The 24573-nt window shown below is 38.5% G+C and overlaps 1 protein-coding gene across 1 annotated transcript in view; it reads right to left on the bottom strand.

The window, feature by feature from the left end:
- The window catches only part of wnt5b (wingless-type MMTV integration site family, member 5b), a 142497-nt gene extending 122509 nt beyond the window's left edge, over nucleotides 1–19988 (bottom strand). Inside the window, exon 1 of the mRNA XM_061912328.1 lies at nucleotides 19546–19988. The gene's annotated coding sequence lies outside the window, so the exon portion shown is untranslated. The remainder of the gene's footprint in view (nucleotides 1–19545) is intronic.
- Between the last annotated feature and the right edge of the window lie 4585 nt (nucleotides 19989–24573).

Here is a 24573-nt window from a genome sequence, read left to right as displayed (position 1 = left end):
AAATGGTAAATGGGTTGTACTTGTATAGCGCTTTTCTACCCCTTTTTAAGGAGCCCAAAGCGCTTTGACAGTATTTCCACATTCACCCATTTACACACACATTCACACACTGATGGCGGGAGCTGCCATGCAAGGCGCTAACCAGGACCAATCAGGAGCAGGGGTGAAGTGTCTCTCCCAGAGACACAACGGACGTGACTAGGATGGTAGAAGGTGGGGATTGAACCAGCAACCCTCAGATTGCTGGAACGGCCACTCTCCCAACTTCGCCACCCCGTCGTAGCACCATGACCAGACGAACTCTAAGACTAACAGGAGCAACATCAAAGCCACTCTCTCTTTCTCTCCATTTCAATGCAGCTCTATCATATTCTCTATATAGTAAACTCCTGTTGTCCATTCATACAAGCAAGATAATATTTTCATCACAATGTCATCTTCAGCGGCAGGTTATGATGGGAACAGGTGTGTAAATGTGTGTGTGTGTTAAGCTCATGATGACAGTTATCTCCACTTACATTTCACACGCACACGTCCGATTGAATTAAAGCGTCAGAATAGAAGACGCTGAACGCCTGCTGTTTCAAATTAAAAGCTCTTGTCTATTCTATTATATTTCATCATTGTGAGGCTGTGAATGGAATGTTAAAAAATAAAAAATCTAATCAAATCCGGGGAAGTCATTGCTTTCTTATATGAAGACATTTTTTATACGTGCTTCCCTGCACTGATTAAAACTGTAAAATATGAATATAAATGTCATTATTGACAAAATATCCAATATATAAATTGATCATGAGATAAATTATATCAGGGATTTGTTTTTATATTTTTTCACAATCAATTTAATTTATTGACAAATCAATACATTATTTTACATTTAATTTTGATATTTCATAGTAAAAAATATTTTAAACTCAACAAAAATATAATGAACGTGTGTCCTCTTTGTTCTCCCATCTTTCATGAGCTGCTGAACTCAAAGATCCAACATTATTATCTATGAACACAAACTACCTTTTCCCCTCAAACATTGTGCACAAATCTCAGACTAAAAGGGTCATAATATGAATTTTTTTTTTCTACACTTAAAACATTTCCTTGTATTCTACATAACATGTAATGGTAGTTCTTTGGTCAGAATTTTGCATAGATTATGTTTTACAAACTGTCTCTATGGAGGTTAATTTGTGTCTTTATTATGAAAGCTTTTTTTTTTTTACATTGATTTATGTAACTGGATTCTTTGCGCTTGAATTTTGTGAACTGAATTATTTTAAATCAGATTTTTCTGACAAAATTAGTGTAAAAATATTAGTGAATGACAACATTTTGAATAGGTTTCCCCTGACTAAAACAGGATAATAACTAACCACAACAAATGCACTTTGACTAAAAGAACGACAAAAATAATTGACAATTTAGTAGACCAATAAAAACAAGACGAATATATTGACAGACATGAAATCAATCAATCAATCAATCAATGTTTACTTATATAGCCCTAAATCACTAGTGTCTCAAAGGGCTGCACAAACCACCACGACATCCTCGGTAGGCCCACATAAGGGCAAGGAAAACTCACACCCAGTGGGACATCGGTGACAATAATGATCCAGTGGGACGTCTGTGACAATAATGATTATGAGAACCTTAGAGAGGAGGAAAGCAATGGATGTCGAGCGGGTCTAACATGATACTGTGAAAGTTCAATCCACAATGGATCCAACACAGTCGCGAGAGTCCAGTCCAAAGCGGGTCCAACTCAGCAGCGAGAGTCCCGTTCACAGCGGAGCCAGCAGGAAACCATCCCAAGCGGAGGCGGATCAGCAGCGCAGAGATGTCGAGGCGGATCAGCAGCGCAGAGATGTCCCCAGCCGATACACAGGCAAGCAGTACATGGCCACCGGATCGGACCGGACCCCCTCCACAGGGGAGAGTGGGACATAGAAGAAAAAGAAAAGAAACAGCAGATCAACTGGTCTAAAAAGGGAGTCTATTTAAAGGCTACAGTATACAAATGAGTTTTAAGGTGAGACTTAAATGCTTCTACTGAGGTGGCATCTCGAACTGTTACCGGGAGGGCATTCCAGAGTACTGGAGCCCGAACGGAAAACGCTCTATAGCCCGCAGACTTTTTTTGGGCTTTGGGAATCACTAACAAGCCGGAGTCCTTTGAACGCAGATTTCTTGCCGGGACATATGGTACAATACAATCGGCAAGATAGGATGGAGCTAGACCGTGTAGTATTTTATACGTAAGTAGTAAAACCTTAAAGTCACATCTTAAGTGCACAGGAAGCCAGTGCAGGTGAGCCAGTACAGGCGTAATGTGATCAAACTTTCTTGTTCTTGTCAAAAGTCTAGCAGCCGCATTTTGTACCAACTGTAATCTTTTAATGCTAGACATGGGGAGACCCGAAAATAATACGTTACAGTAGTCGAGGCGAGACGTAACAAACGCATGGATAATGATCTCAGCGTCTTTAGTGGACAGAATGGAGCGAATTTTAGCGATATTACGGAGATGAAAGAAGGCCGTTTTAGTAACGCTTTTAATGTGTGCCTCAAAGGAGAGAGTTGGGTCGAAGATAATACCCAGATTCTTTACCTTGTCGCCTTGTTTAATTGTTTGGTTGTCAAATGTTAGAGTTGTATTATTAAATAGAGTTCGGTGTCTAGCAGGACCGATAATCAGCATTTCCGTTTTTTTGGCGTTGAGTTGCAAAAAGTTAGCGGACATCCATTGTTTAATTTCATTAAGACACGCCTCCAGCTGACTACAATCCGGCGTGTTGGTCAGCTTTAGGGGCATGTAGAGTTGGGTGTCATCAGCATAACAGTGAAAGCTAACACCGTATTTGCGTATGATGTCACCTAGCGGCAGCATGTAGATGCTGAAGAGTGCAGGGCCAAGGACCGAACCCTGGGGAACTCCACACGTTACCTTAACGTAGTCCGAGGTCACATTGTCATGGGAGACACACTGCATCCTATCAGTAAGATAAGAGTTAAACCAAGACAGGGCTAAGTCTGACATACCAATTCGTGTTTTGATACGTTCTAATAAAATATTATGATCGACGGTATCGAAAGCAGCGCTAAGATCGAGGAGCAGCAACATAGATGACGCATCAGAATCCATCGATAGCAATAGATCATTAGTCATTTTTGCGAGGGCTGTCTCCGTCGAGTGATTTGCCCTGAAACCGGATTGAAAGGTTTCACATAGATTGTTAGACGCTAAGTGTTCATTTAACTGCTCCGCAACAATTTTTTCGAGGATTTTTGAAATAAAGGGAAGGTGAGACACCGGTCGGTAGTTTACCATGAGGTCAGGATCGAGGTTAGGTCTTTTAAGAAGAGGATGAATAACCGCTTTTTTGAATGCTAGGGGAACAGTGCCCGAGGAGAGTGATAAGTTTATAATATTTAGCACTGATGGACCTAATAATACAAAGAGCTCCTTGATCAGTTTCCCAGGAAGAGGGTCAAGTAAACATGTTGTTTGTTTTATTCCATTTACACGTTGTAACAATTCCTCTAATGTTATTTCCTCAAAACGAGAGAAACTATTTTGGAGGGCAGTATCCGCCGTATATACAATCGTGTCAGTGTTAATAGAACCCCGTTGTAGCTGGGACGCATTGTCTTTAATCTCCTTTCTAATGACTTCAATTTTCTTACTAAAGAATTGCATAAAGTCATCAGCTGAGTGGGTGGAGCTACTGGAAGGAGTCCCTTGTTGGGTTAGCGATGCTACCGTACTAAACAAAAATTTAGGATCGTTTTTATTACGGTGGATGAGATTTGAGTAATAATTAGCTTTAGCTAAGGTAAGCATGCGTTTATAAGTTATTAAACCATCACTAAATGCTTGATGGTGCACCTCAAGTTTAGTTCCAAAAAATCCAATCATATTTAATTTCCTCTCTAGGCAAATCGGACAAGTGTTTGGATTTTTCACTGGGAAAACAAGACTGTATTGTAAGAGTGTAAAGACAATCGGTAGTAATGATAATCGCGGTAAAACTCCCAATGTTTAGTATTACCCTTTTAAATTCAAATGAACGAGAAACCAAGATTGATAACTGCAACAGACGTTAACGTATTTTCCCGTTTAAAAACGTATATTAACACGTTACTGTCTGAGCAACTAAGTCATTATATTGTTTACATTGAAACTACAGGATGTTTTCTCTTAGAATGGAATTATGATGATCAATCTTTACTCAGAGGAAAAGACACAGAGTTGTTTTTACAATGTGGTGCATTCAAGGACCACTGAACAGAGCAACGTCCACCAGAAATAATACATACACTTAAAGTGCTAGTACAATACAAATGCAGTACAAATACATATTTAGAACAACAAAGGTTCATCCATTAAAACATAAATAATACTAAGACTAAACACTATCATTGAAACATAAAAAACACAAAACATGCAAAATAATGGGCTTTATAACAATATGTCTATTTTATTAATGTTTTAAAAAAAACTTGGTCAAACGATAACAGTGGGAGTGTATAACTATTTTTTGAGTACATTCAATAATGCCGCAATAATAATGATAACTGTTATATAAAATGTTCATATTGTTACATCCTTACTGTATTTTTACACACCTCAATACAATATGTCCTCTACACCTGGAAGAAAAGAGAAGGCATATACACTGTAGACGCACTTCCCCTTTGCCGCGGTGGAGAACTAAACAGGTTATAAAGCCTGTGGCTTGATCAGCTCCGGTAATATTACAACCAACGTGAAGCGCCGTCTGCAGGCTAACCATCCCAACAGCTTTCCAACAGTAAGTATGTCGAAGGTAATATTTCCAAATGACTCATACTATACTGAATAACTGTTACTAATAAAGACGGTAGAACAGGAGCAATCATACTTGCCAACATTGAGACCGCCGAATTTGGGAGGGTTGGGGGTGTTGGTGGTAGCGAGGGGTGTATATTCCGTTGTTCTGTTGTGTTTATGTTGTGTTACAGTATGGATGTTCTCCAAAAAAGTGTTTGTCATTCTTGTTTGGTGTGGGTTCACAGTGTGGCGCTAATTTGTAACAGTGTTAAAGTTGATTATACGGCCACCCTCAGTGTGACCTGTATGGCCGTTTATCAAGTATGAATTGCATTCACTTATGTGTGTGGAAGAGCCGCATATATTTTGTGACTGGGCCGGCATGCAGTTTGTATGGAGGAAAAGCAGACGTGACGACAGTTTATAGAAGACGCTAAACGTCAGTGCCTTTAAGGCACGCCTCCAATATAGTTGTTCAGATGGAAATCGAGAGAAATTCTGGAGAATGGTTTCTTTGGGAGATTTTCAGAAGGGGCACTGAAATTCGGGAGTCTCCCGGGAAAATCGGGAGCGTTGGAAAGTATGGGAGCAAGATCGCTTACTCTACCGCTATTTTTGTTGTAGACCATGTGAGCTTGTCTGCTAATTCAACAAGCAGTATACCCTTTAAGTGCATTTTATTCAATGTCCTTGGCACACAGTTCAGGTATTAATTGCACAACTTGACAACCCAAAAGAGCCGATTTGTCATTTTTCAAGCTAACACACAAAAAAGGACGGATATGTGAGATATATACACATTTTAGATTTATAACACTGGTTGTGGCCAATACACCAATTCACTCAGTGTAGTTGTATACAATATAGAACAAAACCTGTTTGTTTCTTCATATGACCATTTTAGTCATATAGACCTCAACATTTGAAAACATTTTTTTTTAGTAATGTTAAGTCCACTTTCGGGATCGCGGGGGGTACTGGAGCCTATCTCAGCTGCATTCGGACAGAAGGCGGGGGTACACCCTGGACAATTCGCCACCTCATCACATTGTGACTAAAATTAAAATACATTTTCATCACAAGACTATGACTAAAACTAAATTATTTAACTGCTGTCAAAATGAACACTGGCATGTACGGGCCAGTCTGCCCCACAACAAGAGGATAGAGCTTATTGACTACAACGTTGGACTACAATAGCGGCCTCGCGCAAAGATCTTCGGGTAAATTTTGACCAAATATGGAGATATCCGCTGACGTCAAAAGAAAAATTCAAACGAGCTTGTTTAGAGGATTATGATGGCAGGCAAGATTATTGTATACATTTCCAGGATTTATGCAGATCCCAAATGCACAAAACAGGCCCCAATAGGTTGGTTTTGGTCCCTTTTAATACTAAATCTGCATTATGATCATCCATACAAGATGTGATTTTTGTGCACTTCTACAGATGACTGACAAAAAATACATTTTAATGGAGACACAAAGTGGAGATAATGTCAGGACTTTTTTGTTCCTGCAGTAGCTTTTGGAAATATGCAAAACAGCTCATGTTATTTCCAAGTATTAGTTTCTTCCTGTTCGTTCGTTTTACCTTATTTTCCTCTCCTCATCGTCACTCCCTCATATTCCACCCTTTCCTCCATGTTGCCACTCCTGCCACACACACGCACACACACACACACACAACACACACACACACACGCACGCACGCACGCACGCACACACACGCACACACGCACACACACACTTCAGCAGTAGTCATTCTACTTATAGCCTCGCCATAAATCAACCTGTCATTCTCCGTCATGCTGGCTGCATTTCGCTGAGGCTTGTGGCAAAGGCGCAGAAACACGCACACACACACGCACGCGCACACGTACTAGAGTAAGAGATGGCACACGCACACGCATACACACACACTCTTGTGTTGCTTACCTTCTTGAGACCTCCCAAAAATGTCTACCTCTTTAGGACCATCCTTTTTAGATGTATAAAGATTTGTATTTACAACAATAATAATATAAACATACTATGCAAATATAAAAAAGCTTGTTTTGAAAAACGAGTTGAAATTTCACAAGGAAAACATCACAATTTTACAACAAAAACTTGGAATAGTGGATGTATTGTAATAAAAGTCATAATTTTACTCAACGCAAGTCAAGATTTTACAAGAAAAACTGAACATTTGTGCAATATTGTGATAAAGGTTGGAATTTTAATTCAATAACAGTCGCAGTTTTACAAGAAAAGCTTAACGTTTTGGCAATTTTCTGAAAAGAGTCGTCATTTTACTCGACAAAAGTCACAATTTTAAAAGAAAATATTTTGGAAATATTATAATAATAATCTGAATGTTACTTGGCAAAATTATGAGAAAAAGTAATAATTTTACTCAAAAAATTTCACTATTTTACAAGATCAACACAAAAATTGGCAATATTGTAATAAACGTTATATGACAAATGTCACCATTTTGCATTAAAAAGTAATAATTTGACATAGAAAAGTTATAATTTTACAAGAAAATACTGCAATGTTACAGAAACAGAAATAATGAGAAATTGTTCCCAATTGTATGAGAAAAAATTCGACACTTTGTGAGAAAAAGACTGCTTTTAGTAAATTTTTTGTTGTTGAATTTTTTGTTTCTAATTGTTTTTTGCAATTCAAGTTATTACAGTATGTGTCTATATACACATTTATTTCATTTATTGTATTAATTTTAGCCAAAGGAGGCGCATTTTAATAAATCTTACATAGTCTTACTGTAGTACATATATTGTTAATTCATATGTGGACCAGAGGGGGTGCACTTTTAAAACCGACACACAGTCAATTTGAAAAATCCTGCCTTTTTGGGACCACCTTAATTTTGATAGATTTCACCACCAGGGGTGCAAATGAGATATTCTCTATTACAGCTTCTTCACCAGTCCTTATATGGAAGGTCATTTTCCTTGTTGATGTCTCAAGAAGGGTAAAAATACAACAACACACACATTCTTGTATTTGTTGCCTTCTTGAGACTTAAGAAAAATGCCTACCTCTTTAGAACCACCTTTTCTAAATACATATAGATATGTATTTACAACATCAATAATATGTACAAACTTTGCCAATATAAAAATGGTGAGCTTTTATTTGTTATATATATATTTTTGGAATTGGTTTTAAATCTTCATTATTTACTTCAAGTTATTACTAGAGGTGTAACGGTACGTGTATTTGTATTGAACCGTTTCGGTACGGGGGTTTCGGTTCGGTTTGGAGGTGTACCGAACGACACGGACATATTAGGTAGCGCACCACACGTTGTGTAAACAAGGCACACCGAGGCACCATGAATTGATTTACGTGTACCCCGACTTGAACAAGTTGAAAAACTTATTCGGGTGTTAGCATTTAGTGGTCAATTGTACAGAATATGTACTGTACTGTGCAATCTACTAATAAAAGTTTCAATCAATCAAAAAACAACAACACACGGCATGCTAGCAACGACTGGGCTATGATAAACTGACCACAGCTCCTCTTTTCACGGGATATGTCCTCTTTGCGGAGCTGTCCAGGTGGAGTTTCTTAAATGCCTTGAATGGCCGGCATTTTAAGTTACGGTTGCGTGTATTTTCAATGTACGTTCAGGGTTAAGAAGGGGTTAAAAAAAAAAAAAAAGTGGTCCACGCAGCGTTAACATTCGCAAGAGACAGAGAGCGAGAGAGTTATGATAAATGCGCATGCGTCGCCAGGCTCTGCTTTTTATCAAATGATTAATCAGATTAAATTTTTTATTATCTATAGCGGGCGTGTCAAAACTGTGCCCCGGAGGCCATTTGCGGCCCACAGCTAATGTTTAAAAGGCCTACGGCACATTGTAAAATTACTAATTAAATAAACAAAAACATCAACAAAAGTGAAATAAAAAAGCTTAAAGGCTCAATTTAATTTAGAAAAAGTTGCAACGTTGACTAATAAAACAAAGCTGTCATTGCTCAAAACATAATATTGAATCAAAATCGATGTTATTATGAATTATTGACCTATCCAAGTTTCCGATTACTTCACATCAAATATTCCACTAAGAAAAATATTTTTGGTGGAAGATTTATCAAATTTGTTAAATAAATAATCAAAAAATGTATATTTTGTTTTTTTCTTACTGTACCGAAAATGAACAAAACCTTGACCTCTGAACCGAGTTACGTACCGAACCGAAATTTTTGTGTACTGTTACACGCCTAGTTATTACTGTATGTCTTTATATACATAATTATTTTATTTATTTTAGCCAAAGGGGGCACATTTCAATTTCTTCCACACATTTATTACATATGTGGGCCATAAGGGGAGCACCTAAATTTTTTTACACAAACTTGTTATTTCATATGTTGACCAGAGGGGGAGCACTTTTAAAACAGACACATAGTCAATTTGAAAAATCTCTCCTTTTTGGGACCACCCTAATTTTGATAGATTTCACCACCAGGGATGCAAATGAGACATTCTCTATTAGATGCAATGGTTGTCGGTATTGGGACCATGATTCCGGTCCAAACTTGTTCACCGGTCCTCATATGAAAGGTACTTTTCCTTGTTGGTGTCTCAAGAAGGGTAGAAATACAAGAACATGCACACGCACACACACATACACACACACACACACACACAAGAGTGAGGGATGGCACACACACACACACACGCTCGCGAACAGACTCCCACACAAGAGTGAGGGATGGCACACACGCACGCACGCACACACACACACACACACACAAACGTGTGCGCACACACTCCCACACAAGAGTGAGGGATAGCACGCACACACACACACACACACACACACACACACACACACACACACACACACACACGCTCGCGAACAGACTCCCACACAAGAGTGAGGGATGGCACACGCACGCACACACACACGCGCGCACACACACACACACACACACACACACACACACACACACACACACACACACACACACACACACACACACACACACACACGGCCACACAAATATAAACACATGGCGTCCAAGAAGGGCTCAAACAAATGCAAAGGAGCACAAATGGGTTACAACATAATTATTATTGATGTATGCACACACACAGGCAGACGTTGTGCAGGTGTACCTAATAGAGTGTCTGTGAGATTACTGTTGCCACCATATTGCGGGCAATTAAGCAGGAGTTTAATGGTCATTTAATGGAGTGATAACATGCATGAGTCAGTGATTTGATGACGTGTATTGTTATGCACTGTTGACTTGAAAGGTGGTGTAAACAAGAGCGATGGAGGCCCTTAAAATAGACTTTTATTCACATTTCACACAACAACCTCTTGAGAAGCAGTGTCCTCTGCAGTAGACATTGGTGTTTTACATAAAACGTTTTTTAAGGTAACTCTGACAAAATAAACACAAAAAAATAAAGGAGGGGGCACAATGATTAACCAATTCAAATAATTAGTTTCATTAAAAAAGAGCTTTGATTTTAATTTCTGTTGTTTTGATTAATTGTTTAACGCAGGGGTGTCAAACTCATTTTAGATCGGTGGCTACAAGGAGAAAAATATACTCCCAAATGGGCCGAACTGGTAAAATCACGGCTTGATAACTTAAAAATAAAGACAACTTCAGATTGTTTTATTTGTTTAAGAATAGAACAAGCACAATCTGAAAATGTACAAATCATAATATTGTTGTTTTTTTTTTACATTTACATGTTGCGGTTAATAGTATTCTATCTTTATTTGTCATTATTTATATTTTCAGAATAAATTATGTGATAATGTTCATCAGTTAACTCATTGGTGTTAATTTTCAATCTATCAGGATGAAAAAAATTATATCAAAATCAAATTACAGTATGTTATTTATGTAGTTTGCTTTTTCCTTGACTGATGTAGTAACATCATGTGGTTTATTTTGTACATATGTACCATCATCTACAAAGATACAAAGAATTGCTATTTCGACATCTAGTGGAAACATTTAGAACAGCTTTTTCTTTCATTAAAAAAATTCTGGTTAATTTTTATACTCAACCAACTCATCCCGTGGGCTGGATAAAACCCGTTAGTGGGCCCGATCCGGCCCTCGAGCATTACGTTTGACAACCCTGGTTTAACGAGTGAAAGTGATCAAATATGGACCGCATGGAACTTTAAAAACATGAAAATAGTTTCCACACGGTCACTGCAGTAGAGCGCACATTAGTGTGATGGTGTGTGTGTGTGTCATGATCTGTGTGGCGGCGAACAATGGCGGTGATATTTTTATTTTAAAATAGACTCCCTTTTTAGACCAGTTGATCTGCCGTTTCTTTTCTTTTTCTTCTATGTCCCACTCTCCCTTGTGGAGGGGGTCCGGTCCGAGGGGGTCCGGTCCGATCCGGAGGCCATGTACTGCTTGCCTGTGTATCGGCTGGGGACATCTCTGCGATGCTGATCCACCTCCGCTTGGGATGGTTTCCTGCTGGCTCCGCTGTGAACGGGACTCTCGCTGCTGTGTTGGATCCGCTTTGGACTGGACTCTCGCGACTGTGTTGGATCCATTGTGGATTCAACTTTCACAGTATCATGTTAGACCCGCTCGACATCCATTGCTTTCCTCCTCTCTAAGGTTCTCATAGTCATCATTGTCACCGACATCCCACTGGGTCATTATTGTCACCGATATCCCACTGGGTGTGAGTTTTCCTTGCCCTTATGTGGGCCTACCGAGGATGTCGTGGTGGTTTGTGCAGCCCTTTGAGACACTAGTGATTTAGGGCTATATAAGTAAACATTGATTGATTGATTGATATTGTCAAAAGTGCAGTTTCAATGTTGATGATTCATTATAAAAAAAAAATGAAGGATAAGTCAAGAAAAACAACTATTTCCTCTAAAATATGCGGAAATTTAGGTTAGAAAGTGTGTTTTATCCGATTACTCGATTAATCGAACAAACTAATTGATAGATTACTAAAGTAATTGATAGGTGTAGCCATAAAATAAACATTCCCTGCTAAGGACATTGCTTCTCAGAAGGTTATTATGTAAGTGAATTAATATTGTTTTTATATAATGGCTTCAAAACATTGTGATTACTGAGTTTTCCTTGCACTTATGTGGGTTCTTCCGAGGATGTCGTAGTGGTTTGTGCAGCCCTTTGAGACACTTGTGATATAGGGCTATATAAATAAACATTGATTGATTGATTGATACAAAGTACACATGCATGTGCACGCACACACGTGTAAAAACATTTTCAAGGTTGTATTTCCAGCTTTGCACAAGTCGTCCTCTCTCTGCGCTCTACTGCATGCTCTACTCCTCTGCATTCTTTCTTCATCCTCACCACGCCTCACGCACACACAAACACACGCGCACGAACACGCACACATACACACAAGATGTGTCCGTAGCTCTGACCCCTCTCTCTCTCTCTCTCTGGGGAGTATTGGCTGTCTGCCCAGCTCTCTCTCTTTCTCTCTCTCTTTCCGAGTCTCACACTTTCTCTTTTGTATTTTCTGTCTTTGTTGTCTATCTCCATCTATTGATCTTTATCTATTTTTCTAATCTCCTTTTGTCTCGCCTCTCTTGTGCCCCCTCCTCCTCCTCCTCCTCCTCTTCTTATCTCTTCATCCTCCCCACTGTCATCCCCACACTTATCTGCTGCTCTGCTCTCCTTGCCTCCTGTATCGCATCTCCTGCTATCTCCTCTGCTTTTAACGCCTCATCCTCATCCTCTTCCAGCTCCACATCCATCTTATTAAGGTGCTTCTCTCTGCATGGCACCGTGCCCACAGAAGAGTTGGCAAGAAGAATAAGAAGAGCATTGATTTCTGTTGAGTCACAACACACAGAAAAAAAACCCCTCAATGTTTTAGCCATATTTGCCTCTAAAAAGTCACTTACTTGCCAGAAAAATATTGATGATCTTAATTCCTAGATGTCGTAAAAAAAAATTATAAAGCAAAAGCTGTCCCATCCTCCACTTCATCTGAAATAGAAAAATGTTGCAAGTTGCAACAATTTTAAAAATAAAAATAAATAAAATAAGTGACTGAGCTGACAGTGTTTTAACGTAAAATCTACAGTTGTTGATTACTGCAAATGGGAAAAAAAAGGTTCAATTTTTTTTTTTTTTTTTAAAGGGACAGTCTGGCAACAGAGCAGCCAGTTTTTTTTTGTTTTTTTTACCATAAAATATATTGCCATTTTATACAGTGTACAATTTGATGGATAACTTGCTTTGAAATCATATGCCAAGCAGATATGTATGCATTTATTTTTAGTTTAACAAAACATTTTTGTAATGTATAATAAAATAATGGGCTTCATGGTGGCAGAGGGGTTAGTGCGTCTGCCTCTCAATACGAAGGTCCTGTAGTCCTGGGTTCAATCCCAGGCTCGGGATCTTTCTGTGTGGAGTTTGCATGTTCTCCCCGTGAATGCGTGGGTTCCCTCCGGGTACTCCGGCTTCCTCCCACTTCCAAAGACATGCACCTGGGGATAGGTAGATTGGCAACACTAAATAGGCCCTAGTGTGTGAATGTGAGTGTGAATGTTGTCTGTCCATCTGTGTTGGCCCAGCGACTTGTCCAGTGTGTAATCCGCCTTCCCGCCCGATTAGAGCTGAGATAGGTACTAGCACCCCCCCGCGACCCCAAAAGGGAATAAGCAGTAAAAAAATGGATGGATGATAAAATAATATTTGTTGCATTAATGGATAAGAATAAAGTTTAAAATATATGCAATTGCATGCAGTACATTTAAAGTTAAAGTCAAAGTACCAATGATTGTCACACACATAGTAGATGTGGCGAAATTATTCTCTGCATTTGACCCATCACCCTTGATCACCCCCTGGGAGGTGACGGGAGAAGTGGGCAGCAGTGGTGCCGCGCCCGGGAATCATTTATGGTGATTTAACCCCCAATTCCAACCCTTAATGCTGAGTGCCAAGCAGGGTTGTAATGGGTCCCATTTTTATAGTCTTTGGTCTGACTCGGCCGGGATTTGAACTCACGACCTACCGATCTCAGGGCGGACACGTATTACTTTCTGCCAAAATGAATACTTTCAGTAAGAAAAGATAATTTTTTTTATTGAGATGGGCTCAAGCGATCCCCCGCAATCCCGAAAGGGACAAGCGGTAGAAAAATGGATGGATGGATGGATTCACGGGCCACAAAATGTGATGTGGCGGTGAGTTGGACACCCGTGAGCTTTGAAGAGCATCCCATCGTTCTGCTTGTCACAATATTTTGCTGGCATAACAGCTGTATAATTTGCAGTAAATAAATATTTTCTTTTGGATCAAATAAGTCAATTTGGATCATTTCCCTCAGCATAACCGATATTCTCTCGGTGTACTAATTCACCGCAAGATATTGGTTAGGAATCATTGATATATAAGATATTTGAGAAACGTATTGCAACACATCCATGAAAGCATCACATCACATCTATGCAGAGACCATGATGCATTGGATGCAAGAACTAAACAATGGAACAAAGCAAGCTTGGCCGCATTTTGACTAAAAGATCATCTGAAAAGAGATCAAGTGGGTAAAGTTTAGTGTTTAAAAACTCCATAGTGGAGCTGACCCCTGTGCCCCATTGATGTGCATGTCCACTTGTGTCAGTGATGCAGCGCCCTCTGTCTGCGAGCGCTAGGACTGCCGTCAAATTTGTGCACAGGTAGTGTTCATGAAAGTGATTAAGCAGCAGAGGCAAGGGGAAGAAATGTGTGAAAATACGTGCTAAAATATGCTGCAACATGCTGGAAAGAAACAAAAATAAAATGTGTTATTGAGGTGTTTTTCCATGCAAATGTTTTAGCAAACAGCAACACAATTTAATGAGGATACTGAATAGAATATAATAAAAACTAATCATGTTGATGCTTCTGATCAAAGATTTGCAAATCAATAATAGGCTCTGAAAATATGCACACTAAAGATATACATGCACGCATATATTATTTGTGAACTGTATCATTAAGCTGCTAAACTAAGACAACATAGGGCAGTGGTTCTTAACCAGGGTTCGATCGAACCCAAGGTGTTCGGTGAGTCGACCTCAGGGGCTCAGCGGAGATCAAAACACACCCGACTCTTCGTGTAAATACAAACTTTTCCCTGTTGGTATATTACAGCTATGGCAACAGCTGACTGAATTGCAGGTGTGTAATTAGTTGTGAGTTTATGCACTGCCTTAGTTTTGTTGTTTGAAGAAGGTGATGTTCATGCACGGTTGATTTTTTGCACCGGTAAAAAAAACATGGTAACACTTTAGTATGGGGAACATATTCACCATTAATTAGTTGCTGATTAACATGCAAATTAGTAACATATTGGCTCTTAACTAGTCATTAAGTACTAATTAATGCCTTATTCGGCATGGCCTTATTATAACTCTAACCAAATAACTCTAAATTAAGTCTATATTACTTAGAATATGTTCCCCTAGTGTTTAAATAACTCTAAATTAAGTCTTTGTTACTTAGAATATGTTCCCCTATACTAAAGTGTTACCAAAAACATACAAGTTTGTGTTGAATTTGAAAAAACAAAACAAAAAAAACATAAAATTTTTCACTAAAAAAGGGTTCGGAGAATGCGCATATGAAACTGGTGGGGTTCAGTGCCTCCAACAAGGTTAAGAACCACTGACATAGGGTTTGATGGGTTGTAGTAGCGAGTAGTTACCAGTAGGAGGAAGCGTTTCTTCTCATCTGAATGACGGGGCCATCATTTTTGATTGACAGTGTCAGTTATGTATTGATTTAATAATATGCTTATAAATAACAGACACTCTTGTGCCACTGAAAAAGTATAAAGTATAAATAAGTTAACTGGCCACTTTTGAATAGATATTGCATTGGATGCCATAGAAATAGACAATTAAGAAGCGTAAATAAATTAACTGGCCACTTTTGAATAGATGTTGCATTGGCTGCCATATGAATAGAAAAGTAAGAAGTATAATTAAGTTAACTGGCCACTTTTGAACAGATATTCATACTTGTTAATTGTCTATTTATATGGCATCCAATGCAATATCTATTCAAAAGTGTCCAGTTAACCTATTCATACTTCTTAATTGACTATTTCTATGGCATCCAATGCAATAAGTTAACTGGACACTTTTGAATAGATGTAGCATTGGATGCCCTATAAATAGAAAAGTAAGAAGCATACATAAGTTAATTGGCCACTTTTGTATAGATATTGCATTGGATGCCATAAAATAGAAAAGTAAGAAGTATAATTAAGTTAACTGGCCACTTTTGAACAGCTATTGCATTGGATGTCATATAAATAGAAAAGTAAGAAGCATAAATAAGTTAACTGGCCATTTTTGAATAGATATTGTATTGGATGCCATATAAATAGAAAAGTAAGAAGCATAAATAAGTTAACTGGCCATTTTTGAATAGATGTTGCATTGGATGCCATATAAATAGAAAAGTAAGAAGCATAAATAAGTTAACTTTTGAATAGCTATTGCATTGGATGCCACAAAAATAGAAAAGTAAAAAGTATAATTAAGTTAACTGGCCATTTTTGAACAGCTATTGGATTGGATGCCATATGAATAGAAAAGTAAGAAGCATAAATAAGTTAACTGGCCACTTTTGTATAGATATTGCATTGAATGCCATACAAATAGACAATTAAGAAGTATAAATAAGTTAACTGCCCACTTTTGTATAGATATTGCATTGGATGCCATAGAAATAGACAATTAAAAAGTATAAATAAGTTAACTGGCCACTTTTGTATAGATATTGCATTGAATGCCATATAAATAGACAATTAAAAAGTATAAATAAGTTAAGTGGCCACTTTTGAATGGATATTGCATTGGATGCCATATAAATAGACAATTAAAAAGTATAAATAAGTTAACTGGCCACTTTTGAATAGATATTGCATTGGATGCCTTATAAATAGACAATTAAAAAGTATAAATAAGTTAACTGGCCACTTTTGAATAGATATTGCATTGGATGCCATAGAAATAGAAAAGTAAAAAGTATAAATAAGTTAACTGGCCACTTTTGTATAGATATTGCATTGGACGGCGTGGCGCAGTGGAAAAGAGTGGCCGTGCGCAAGCCGAGGGTCGCTGGTTCAATCCCCACCTAGTAACGACCTTGCACGTCTGTTGTGTCCTGAGCAAGACACTTCACCCTTGCTCCTGATGGGTGCTGGTTAGCGCCTTGCATGGCAACTCCCTTCATCAGTGTGTGAATGGGTAAATGTGGAAGTAGTGTCAAAGCGCTTTGAGTACCTTGAAGGAAGAAAATAAGTATACAAGTACAACCTATTTGGATGCCATAGAAATATCCCACAAATGTATTGTGGATGATTTTGCTCCCCAGAAGTAAACAAACTAACAGAGGAACATGAAGCTCGCAATGACTTGTGGAAATGAGGTCAGAGGAGGTTAGATTGCTTGTTGGTTTGCAGTAGTGACACCAAAGCAGCTCGCCAGCTGACCACAACCTTTTATAAGACAACAACTATCTTTGAGCACATTGTACTACAGCTAGTGGACAACACACACATTTAAAAAAAAAAAAAAAGTAAACACATAATCATATGACATCACAGCATCCAACCTCAACACACCTGAAAGTGCATTTACCCTCCTTAGATATGACACATAAAGAAGAATACAAAAACAAGTGTGCAAATATTGTGAATGTAATATAATCGTTAGACCAGGGGTCACCAACCTTTTTGAAACCAAGAGCTAATGAATAATAATAATAATAATGGATTAGATTTATATCGCGCTTTTCTATTGTTAGATACTCAAAGCGCTCACAGAGAAGTGGGAACCCATCATTCATTCACACCTGGTGGTGGTAAGCTACATCAGTAGCTACAGCTGCCCTGGGGTAGACTGACGGAAGCGTGGCTGCCAGTTTGCGCCTGCGGCCCCTCCGACCACCACCAATCATTCATTCACCAGTGTGAGTGGCACCGGGGGCAAGGGTGAAGTGTCCTGCCCAAGGACACAACGGCAGCATTTTTTTTGGATGTCAATAGGTGGGAAGCGAACCTGCAACCCTCAGGTTCCTGGCACGGCCGCTCTACCCACTACGCCATGCCAGCTACTTCTTGGTTACTGATTAATGCGAAGGGCTATCAACCAGTTTGATAAACACTTAAATAAATTGCCAGAAATAGCCAATTTGCTCAATTTACCTTTAATAAATAAATCTATATACATAAAAAATGGGTATTTCTGTCTGTCATTCCGTCGTACATTTTTTTCCTTTTACGGGAAGGTTTTTTGTAGAGAATAAATGATGGAAAAAACACTTAATTAAACGGTTTACAAGAGGGGAAAACACAAAAAAATGAAAATTTAATTTTGAAACTTAGTTTACCTTCAATTTCGACTCTTTAAAATTCAAAATTCAACCAAAAATATGAAGAGAAAATCTGGCTAATTGGAATCTTTTTGAAAAAAATAAAAAAATAATTTATGGAACATCATTAGTATTTTTACCTGACTAAGATTCATTTTAGAATTTTGATGACATGTTTTAAATAGGTTGAAATCCAATCTGCAGTTTGTTATAATATACAACAAATTGGACCAAGCTATATTTCTAACAAAGACAAATCATTATTTCTTCTAGATTTTCCAGAACAAAAAAATTAAAAGAAATTCAAAAGACTTTGAAATAAGATTTAAATTTGATTCTACAGATTTTCTAGATTTGCCAGGATATTTTTTTTCAATTTTAATCATAATTAATTTGAAGAAATATTTCACAAATATTCTTCGTTGAAAAAACAGAAGCTAAAATGAAGAAATAAATTAAAATGTATTTATTATTCTTTACAATAAAAAAAAGTACTTCAACATTGATTTAAATGGTCAGGAAAGAAGAGGAAGGAATTTAAAACGTAACAAGGTATGTGTTTAAAAATCCTAAAATAATTTTTAAGGTTGTATTTTTTCTCTAAAATTGTCTTTCTGAAAGTTATAAGAAGCAAAGTAAAAAAATTAATGCATTTATTTAAACAAGTGAAGACCAAGTCTTTAAAATATTTTCTGGGATTTTCAAATTCTATTTGAGTTTTGTCTCTCTTAGAATTAAAAAAGTGCTGCAAAGCGAGACCAGCTTGCTAGTAAATAAATCAAATTTAAAAAAACAGAGGCAGCTCACTGGTAAGTGCTGCTATTTGAGCCATTTTTAGAACAGGCCAGCGGTCTCCTCATCTGCCTGCGTGCACCGCGTTGATGACCCCTGCGTTAGACAATTTTAAAGGGTACCTGGTTGAAGAAACAGTTCTGTTTTCTATTGCACATAGTCTGATGCTCTGAGGTCAAAGTTCAGCAGGGACTTCTTAAGACTAAAGCTAAACACACATGACCAAACATTCATTTTACAGAACACACAACACTACAAACTCTCTCGTAAGTTGATGCACAGAAAACATCAAGTTGGTTTCCATGCTGAGAGAAACATTTGTGCATCATTCCCCCAAAATAGAAGCAGTGCATAGTATTTAGACTAAATACACACATTGCATTTCACCACCAGTTGACATATGAGCACATTTTTTCATAAGCAGCCAGCGACAGTGGAGGGAAAGTACTCAACAATGTTCAAAAACTTCAAGATGATAGTTAAAATGTCCAGAAAGACACTTTTTAATTCATGTAAATGACATAACTTTTAAAATAAATGTTTTCTTCTTACCTTATCTTGATTTGCTCCGAAAAGTGCGGAAAGTGGAACAGCTCCACGTCGTTGGGCTTTTATTTTGACAGGGGCGACGATTTCACCTTAAAAAACTTCCTAAAGTCACGCAAAGTCCATTCATGAAAACGAAAGACACTTCAAAAGCGACCAGTGGAGTAAAATCCTTAAAAAAAAAAGAAAAGAAAAAAGTCCACTTTGTGCAGTCTGAAGACAGCAACAAGAAGCTAGAGCAGGTGTGAAGAGAATGAGGAGAAATGACCACTAAGTCCTCCAACAGCGAAGAAGAACAACACGGAAGTGAAATGTCGGCTTATTATGCTAACTTGTTAACGAGCTGGTTTAAGTTGACACACTAAAACTTGTTCCAGTCCGCTTCTCCGTGAAGGGAAAAGTGTCACAGTGAGGAGGAGGAGGAGGCTAGAAGGAGGTGTTTCAACTGAAGAAGGTGTGTCCGTCAAAATACAGCACATTTAGGGGGAAAAGAAGATCTGAAGTTGCAGTTGTTGAATTCCTTAATGAGGCCACCATGACGCATGCGCCGTAGAGGCTCACTTTGACAGAATCTTCGCCTTAATATTCAAAACATAAGTTTACGTCATCTTTTTTATTTGTCAACGCCTTGAATATAACTACTATGTATATCATACTTTCTAAAGATACAATCTACTGTTTGTTTTTATTTTGTAGAGGAGTGGTTCTCAAACTATTTTCACTAAGTACCGCCTGAGAAAAAAGTGGACTCTCCAAATACCACCAGAATGACCTACATTAAAATACAGTAGCCTAGTAGGCCTAATTATTCATTAAAAATAAAGGCAGAGGTTTTAAAGGCCTACTGAAACCCACTACTACCGACCACGCAGTCTTATTTAAATGGGGATATCAGGTCCATTCTATGTCATACTTGATCATTTCGCGATATTGCCATATTTTTGCTGAAAGGATTTAGTAGAGAACATCGACGATAAAGTTCGCACCTTTTGGTGCTGATAAAAAAGCCTCGCCTTTACCGGAAGTCGCAGACGATGACGTCACAAGGGTGAGGGCTCCTCACGTCCTCACATTGTTTTTAATGGGAGCCTCCTGCAGCAAGAGCTATTCGGACCAAGAAAATGACAATTTCCCTATTAATTTGAGCAAGGATGAAAGATTTGTGGATGATGATATTGATAGCGAAGGACTGGAAGAAAAATAATAAAATAAAATAAAAAGCGACTGCTCCGGGCGGCGGCAGTTTGAGCGTTTCAGATGTAATTAGGCACATTTACCAGGACAATTCTGGAAGATCCCTTATCTGCTTATTGTTGTAATAGTGTTTTAGTGAGATTTTAAAGACATACTTCGAGGTCGGATGGCTGCGGTGAACACGCAGTGTCTCAGAGAGAAGCCGAGGAGCCAAGTTCACAGCTGCCTTTTAAACAGCAACTGCAGGAGGGCGAATAATCCAATGATGTCTCCGGTAAGATATATATCACAATTTTCCCATCCAAAAACATGCTGGTTGACGTAGAGAAACATGTTCGCTTGACCGCTCTGTGTTAAAACCAAAGAAACACCGGCTGTGTCTCGGCGCTAAAGACAGCTGCAATACACCGCTTTCCACCAACACCATTGTTCTTTATAGTCTCCATTATTAATTGAACAAATTGCAAAAGATTCAGCAACACAGACCTCCAAATTACTGTGTAATTATGCGATGAAAAGAGATGACTTTTAGCCGTAACTGGTGCTGAGCTAATATTTCCTGACAGTCCGTAACGTCACGCGCACGCATCATCATTCCGTGACGTTTTCAACAGGATACTTCGCGGGAAATTTAAAATTGTAATTTAGTAAACTAAACCGGCCGTATTGGCATGTGTTGCAATGTTAATATTTCATCATTGATAAATAAACTATCAGACTGTGTGGTCGGTAGTAGTGGGTTTCAGTAGGCCTTTAACATTGCAACACATGCCAATACGGCCGGTTTAGTTTACTAAATTGCAATTTTAAATTTCCCCCGAGGTATCCTGTTGAAAACGTCGCGGAATGATGACGCGTGCGTGTGACGTCACCGGTGGTAGCGGACATGTTCTACCAGCACCGATCACGGCTAAAAGTAGTCTGTTTTTATCGCATAATTATACAGTATTCTGGACTTCTGTGTTGCTGAATCTTTTGCAATTTGTTCAATTAATAATGGAGACTACAAATAAGAAAGATTTTGGTGGAAAGCGGTGTATTGCAGTCGGCTGTAGCAACACAAACATCGGTCTTTGTTTGTTGTGAAGCTTTAATATGGAACAGAGCGGTCAAGCGAATACGGTTCCCGACCACATGTCAACCGTCAGGTTTCGGTGAGAAAATTGTGGAATAAGTCGGCTCTTATCGTAAACACGAGCGGAGCTTGTGTCGCTCTCCTGCAGCTGTCAAAGAGGCAGCTGCGACTTTCTTGGCTCCTCCATGGCTTCCCTCAGAGACACTGGCGGTCACCACACCCCTCCGACTTTCAGGTATGACTCTATAATCCCACTAAAACACTAGTAACACAATAAGCAGATAAGGGATTTTCCAGAATTATCCTAGTAAATGTCTCTACTAACATCTGAATCGCTCCCACTGCCCTTGTCTTTTTTTTTTCTTCTAGTCCTTCACTTTCACTATCCTCATCCACAAATCTTTCATCCTCGCTCAAATTAATGGAGAAATTGTTGCTTTCTTGGTCCGAATCGCTCTAGCTGCTGGTGGGCATGATTGTAAACAATGTGAGGATGGGAGGAGCTCCACAACCCATGACGTCACGCGCACATCGTCTGCTACTTCCGGTACAGGCAAGGCTTTTTTATTAGCGACCAAAAGTTGCGAACTTTATCGTGGATGTTCTCTACTAAATCCTTTCAGCAAAAATATGGCAATATCGCGAAATGATCAAGTATGACACATAGAATGGACCTGCTATCCCCGTTTAAATAAGAAAATCTCATTTCAGTAGGCCTTTAAAAACAATTATATTTCATATTTTTGGCAACTGTGACATTAAACATAGTTTGAACAGTAACACTGTGTTATCAAAAAATTAAACCATTTGCTTTAATCAATTAATGTTTTGGCTGTACCACTAGATGGAGCCTGAAGATGTACTTATATATTTTTGTGTACATTTTGAGCGTTTCTAAGCTGTCGTAGTTGTGTCAGAAATGGGAATTGAACCAGAACCTCCTTGTGGAGACCAGAAATCAAATTTAAAGGAATATATTGATCTTTGAGTCTGGCGCAGTGGATCACTCTTACAGTATAGGACATTTTACAACTGACTATTATTATATATTGTATTATCATTTAATATTTCAGTAACATGAATGTATATATTTAAAAATATACAAGTTTTTATCTTTATAGATTTTTTTACGAATTTGATTAAATTCAAAGGATTTGCTTTAATTTGGAGATTAGTGGTTTTTGTCATCTTTATTTAGAAATGTTTTCATTGAATATTCGTTCATGTCCAGAGTTGGGACCTGGGGTGGACCGCTCGCCTGTGCTTCGGTTGGTAACATCTCTGTGCTAATGACCCGTCTACGCTCGGGATGGTCCTGCTGGCCCCACTATGGACTGGACTCTCACTATTATGTTAGATCCACTATGGACTGGACTCTCACTATTATGTTAGATCCATTATGGACTGGACTTTCACAATATTATGTCAGACCCACTCGACGTACATTGCATCCCGCCTCGCCTAGAGGGGGTGGGGGTTACCCACATTTGTGGTCCTCTCCAAGGTTTCTCATAGTCATTCTCATCGACGTCCCACTGGGTTGTGAGTTTTTCCTTGCCCTTATGTGGGCGCTTATCCGCGGATGTCGTTCTGGCTTGTGCAGCCCTTCGAGACACTTGTGATTTAGTGCTATATAAATAACCATTGATTGATTGATTTTTGTTCATTTGCATTCATAAAAAAACACGACAAGTATTTATATGTAACAGTATGTTTTGGACAATATATTAGGAACACCTGTAGGAATAAAGCAGTGCAATTCTGCAGTAATAATGAAAATATTATAAACTGTTATTGAAAAAAACATATTCTCAATATAGACATATAATGAATCAAGTGATAATTACATTTTGTTATCGTTAAGATGTACAATTTGTGTCAGAAGTGGGATTCTACCCATACCTCCATTTAGAGACCAGACTTGACCTTTTATGGAAGATCCGACTTTGGATCATTCTGTCATTCTTTCAAATGTGATACATGACATTTATGATGGAGTATTGCTATATGTATGTTGATACATAAACTAACACCAGAAATTGACACAAAGTTATTACTTTTTAAGTGTTCATGTGCTGAGGACAAAAGTGCAAAAGTGATGTTTGGACAAAATTATAATGACATTTGATCAACTTCACGTTTTCTTATTGTTTGAACAACTTCAAATTTGTATGAAATATAGTTTCTGTACACACAAGGACATCATGTTGTTGTTGTGCATCATCCATATTAAAATGGTCCTGTCACACAGAGAGAGGATTTTTGACCAGCATTTTTACAGTAGAGCCTTAAAACATGCCATACAGAGGGACGGCGTGGCGCAGTGGGAGAGTGACCGTGCGCAACCCGAGGGTCACTGGTTCAAATCCCACCTAGAACCAACCTCGTCACGTCCGTTGTGTCCTGAGCAAGACACTTCACCTTTGCTCCTGATGGGTGCTGGTTGGCGCCTTGCATGGCAGCTCCCTCCATCAGTGTGTGAATGTGTGTGTGAATGGGTAAATGTGGAAGTAGTGTCAAAGCGCTTTGAGTACCTTGAAGGTAGAAAAGCGCTATACAAGTACAACCCATTTATTTATCTTTGACTAGCATTTTTTATTAGGTTTTTAAAAATACTCACAAGCTCTTACGTATAGAAGATCTTTGACCAGCATTTTTGCTGTGGGTCCTTCAGTAGAGTTCTTCTGTGATTCTCAAAATGTGGTAATGGGCTCCATCTTGTGGTACGCTATAGGCTTGATTCATTATTTAAGAGTAGTGTTTTA

This window comes from Nerophis ophidion, linkage group LG10 (genome assembly GCF_033978795.1).
Source record: "Nerophis ophidion isolate RoL-2023_Sa linkage group LG10, RoL_Noph_v1.0, whole genome shotgun sequence".
NCBI classification, from domain to species: domain Eukaryota; kingdom Metazoa; phylum Chordata; class Actinopteri; order Syngnathiformes; family Syngnathidae; genus Nerophis; species Nerophis ophidion.
Note: the sequence above shows the minus strand (reverse complement) of the source record. Positions and strands in the feature narration are given on the sequence as shown.